Source organism: Parus major, chromosome 4, assembly GCF_001522545.3.
Source record: "Parus major isolate Abel chromosome 4, Parus_major1.1, whole genome shotgun sequence".
NCBI lineage: Eukaryota > Metazoa > Chordata > Aves > Passeriformes > Paridae > Parus > Parus major.
In genome coordinates this window covers 12,342,707-12,347,519 of record NC_031771.1, presented here as the reverse complement: position 1 = coordinate 12,347,519, position 4,813 = coordinate 12,342,707, and the positions used below count along the sequence as shown (strand labels likewise).

The window sequence follows — 4,813 nt, the reverse complement described above, 5'->3', positions numbered from 1 at the left end:
GGCAAATCATGCTCTTTCAAGTCTGTAGTCTACAGTAAGATGTAAATTATTTGTCCAAAATAAATAGACTAATAATAGTGAAAAATCCCACAGAGAATCACTAAACTTTGTGAGTAGTAAAAAAGGAGAAGTGGTAATACCTGGAGGGAAGCAGCTTTCATTTCCATACAAAGAAGCTGAGGATTGCATCCTCCACAAGTTTGCAAATGATTTAAAACTGGAAAGAGTGGCTGATAATACCAGATGTACTTTCAGAAGTACTACCTCAACAGAAGTGGGTAGAGGAATGTCCTGATGTTCAAAAGGGGAAATGCAAAGTAACAAGGAATAGCCCTGGGCACCAGCATATCCTAGGCATCTACCAGCTGGAAAGCAGCTTTTCCAAGAAGGACCTTTGGATCCTGGTAACAAGAAGGTCACTACAAGGCAGCAGTGCACCCTTGCAGCCAAGAAAGCCACCAGGAGGAAGACAGTTGCCACTAGATTGAGGGAAGTGATCCTGTACCTCTGCTCAATGCTGGTGAGGCTGCTTCTGGAGTGCTGCATCTCATTCAGGGCTTCCTGGCACAAGAAAGATCTGAATTTACTGAAGCAAGTCCAGTACAAGGTCAAAAAGATGATTAAGGGACTGAAGCACCTACTGTATGAGGAGAAGCTGAAAAACTGAGGCTGTCTGGCCCAGAGAAGGGAGGACTCAGGGGAATCTCATCCATTTGTACAAATGTCTGATGAGTGGGAAGGAGGTTGAAGTCAGACACTTCTCAGCAGTATCCATTGCCAGGATAAGAGGCAAGGGGCACAATATGAAAAAAAAAAAACAACCAAAAAACAAAACCAAAACCAGAGCAACACCTGAAAACCAAACCAAACAACACAACACCAATGTTCCATCTGAACACAAGAACGTGATTTATTTTTTTAACATTAGAAGATTCAAACACTGCCACAGGTTGACCAGAGAGGTTGCCTGAACAACTTAGCTTATCTGTTTGAGCACTGAGGCTGGTATAGATGATCTTAAGAGGACTCTCCCAGTCTAAATGAAAGTGTTGTCACATAAGGATTTATTCTTTCCTAAACATGGTACTCATGTCTGGTTTTATGGGAGTAGTTTACAGTACACAAATATTCTACCAGGCTTTTTTACCTATTAGGACTCTTCACCAAAAAAAAAACTTAGAATATCCAAAAATCTTTAATGTCCAAATACTTTTTCTTATAATTGCTACTGGTTTATGAGCTACTTAATGGAAAACATTAATCAATCATTCCAAACTTATGGCTGGTGTTTTACTTCCTCACTCTTCTCTCAGTATCCTGAAGATTATACAAACTAAAGGAATTTATAACTGCAGAGCAGGTAGAAGAGTGACTGTATTTTTAATCCCTCTAAAATGAAAGCACTGGAAGTTGGCTGCCTTTTTTCTTAGACATTTGCAAAGCATCATTACCTCTACCTTTCAGCTGGGGACATGCACTCTGCCTATGGTAGTTCACCAACAAAGCTAGATGTAGAATTTTAAGGCTCCTGTTCCCAGCAAACCATTATCATCAACATATCCCTGACATGTAGGTGCTGTGGCCACAGGATTTAATTGCTTTTCTCACTAACCTGCAGCCATACTTCCTTAGTGTTATTCTCTCACCAGTAAGCACACATATTTACACATATAACCCCCCATATATGTTGCCTGCTAGCACTTAAAGGTGCCTAGGTCATGGAAGTAAAATTCATGAGGTACCCATACAATTTGATTTCGTATTACTCTTATTTAGGTTTTGGGAGGGATAGATATACTTCTGTGCACTGAGAAACTGGGGGATTTCAGTAGTGTCACTCAAGACCTAAAGGGCTCGATGCTGCACGGAGGTCGTTGTGGCTCTCGGTAGAGAGTGGCATGCTCCTGCCTGCAGATGGAGTCTCGGTCCCAGGGAACAGGCTCTCACACACTTCTTTTCCCCCAACTTGAGCAACGAATAGTTGAAGGAGTTGTAGGGCAGGGGTTTGCCCCTTTGTGCACTCCCCTCCTCAAAAAGCAACTACATGAATGAAGAACCGAGGGTCTGAAAATGGAAGAATAAACAGATTCACTCAAATACTTTCTGGTCTCTCTCTTTGTATTGGTCCCCCTCTCAACAAAAAAATCTCCATATTTTTTGTATTAAAGAAGAAAGAGGGGAAGAGAGAAGATTAAGTGCTCTTAAAGGGAGGAGTAGTTTCCCCATATTTCTTACATGGAGGATTTTGCAAGAGCCAGGATCAGTGGAAGCAGGTGGGAGCCTGAACAGTAAGTATTCCCTTATAAGTATTCTGCCTAGCCAGAGAAGGTATGGATCTCCCACTTAGTCTTGGAAAGGTCATCAAGCAGAGGATGAAAGGGAAAAATCAAGGTGATTTTTAGAGAAGAGGTCCAGAAAGGCCAAAGACTTGTGCAAGATTCAAGATGTTATTGCTGGGTTTTCTTGGAAATCTTTATTAAAGTTCTGAGGTTTTATTCATTCTAATATATTGAATGGCAACTTATAAGAAAATGAGTAAGCCTTCTTGGTCTCAACAACCATTAAGTTAGATGGCCTCTCCCCCAGGGTGCTAAGAACAGTGTCCATCAGAAACAAAACCTTTCGGTTGCCTTATGAAACCTACAATAGCTGTATAATTTCAGCTTCTCAGAAGGGAGACACTGTGATGCTTTCATTTACATGGGGGAAAAAAGTAAAATCAGGGCCTTTAAAATCATCTCTGTAGCAAAGCAATGGGGAAGTGGGCCAAGAAGATACTCAAGAGCAGATTTCCAAGAGAAAACAACATTGGAGAGGATACCACAATGGAGCTGAGATTAGGAAGAAACAGTGTGGAACATCTTTCTGGTCTTCTAGTGTAAAAAAAGAAAAAGTCTGCACAGTGGAGTAGAGAAAACTCTCATACTGAGGGTTTGTCAGGCTTCTGTGATTCCTGCAAGCCTCCAGTCCCTACAGCTGTGATACCATGTCAGACATAATTACTTCTGCTGTCCAGCTGGGTATGCTAATCAAGGAAGCTGGGTCAAGTCTGACAATGCACCTACTTCTCTCTCTTCCATAGCTCTTAACCAACTTCAAAATGTTGAGAACTCCTAAAATTCTTCATTGGAGAATATAAGAGTATGAAGACTGTCATCCTTCATTGCTGACATTGTTGGAGACCTTCACAGCACATGGGCTTTTGCCAAAGGTCCTGCTTTATGCACTCAGTGCCTCTGAGTTATCATGAAGTAATTAAGTCCAACAAGTTACTGGGAGCTAGATACTCCAGGTTCCAAAATAAGAAACAAAAAAAGAAAAGCAGAACTAAAACATCACCCAAACCCCACCCAAAGCTAAAAGGTGGAAGCTAAAAAGATGAAGATATTTTAGGCTGCAAGGAAAGACTGAAGACTTTCAGCTTGACAGCTCAAATGTTTTAGTTGGCTGAAATTGTCGCACCATCATGTAATTAAGAGATAATATCTAATTTATACACATTTTAAGCTTAGGGTCCCTCTCTCTTCCCCAGGTTACTTCTGAACTGTTACATCATCCAGTTCTTTACATCTCCCTCTTCCTGCCTGCTCCTCCTCTTTACAACTGAGGCATATCCCTCCCCTTCATCCCACCCCAGAATGAACACCTAAGCTTTATATTCCTTCTCTCATTGACCATCCTATCTAATTCAAAGCTTCTAATTTGCTACCAAAAGTCAATCATCCTTACCAAAACCTTTCCCATCTCCAAACTACCATGCCTTCAGACACTGCCTGTAGTATGAAGACTTTTCTGACCAGTGTCTTTCAAAATGGCTTGACTGTACTTTTCAAACTGACATTTTGTGCCAAATTGCTCCTTTCCAGGCCCTGTTAAAGTCTCCTATTACCTCAGTGATACTGTCTCCAGCAAGGCTTCCTAAACTACTGAGTGTCATATTCTTTTTAGCTGCTCCCTGTACAACCGAGCCTTGGGTTTTCACTGGTGCAATAAAGCCTTCTTAGAGATAAAGTGGTAACACATTATTTTTCCATAGGGTTAGGAAAGAGAAAAAATTAAAGACATTTCAAGGGCCTTTAGAGGTCTGTATTAAGGGACTGTACCTGCTCAGACCCCAGGCTGAGGTACCTATGCCAGCAGACACTTGGAAGGAAGTGCTCCTTTCATGGCTCACATCTCAAAGCCAGGCAACTTTTCAGGCCTTGCTCACCAGCACTTTAAGAAAGGACCTCTACCCAAAATCCTGTTCCCAAAAGGAAGTCTGCTGAGGGAAAAGGCTGTGTCAATATACAGAGGATGGCAAAGTCACCAATGCAGAAAGGTTAGGTTACAGGCCAATACTTGTTTCCTAGTGATAAGGTTAACAATAGTAAAGATAAGAGTGACTTATTTATGGGAGCAAGAATAAAAAATCCTGCGTGAATTTAATGACTTTTGCATCTCTCTGAGCAAGGACTAGCTTGCCATTCCATCGGCCCAAGACACGGGTACCTGCTGAGACCCCGCCACACGTCCGTGATGAGCCTGAGCCGAGACCGGCACAGGAGGCGAGCCGAGACAGGAAACCCAGAGCAGTGCCGCTCTCCGAGGCACTCCCTTGGCTCCGCGGATCCTTTTCCCGAGGTCTGGGGGCAGCTCCTGTCCTTGTAGCTCCGAGCCGGGCGGCGGCGGGTGTCCCTCTGCCCCCGCTCCGCTCCCCGCGGGCTGCACAGAGCGGCCGCTCCCGGAGCGCATCCCCGGCCCGGCGCTCCGAGCCGCCCCGGAGCGGGACGGGACGGGGATGGAGGAAGGAGCCGAAACCATCTCGCTCTCA

General features: G+C 43.5%; 1 long non-coding RNA gene across 1 annotated transcript; it reads right to left on the bottom strand.

The window, feature by feature from the left end:
• Window positions 1-885: 885 nt before the first annotated feature.
• On the bottom strand, window positions 886-4,263 carry LOC117244224. Its single transcript, XR_004496858.1, has 2 exons — window positions 4,104-4,263; window positions 886-2,064 (listed from the first exon to the last, which is right to left on the bottom strand). It is a non-coding gene; the product is annotated as an uncharacterized LOC117244224 (long non-coding RNA).
• Window positions 4,264-4,813: the final 550 nt, after the last annotated feature.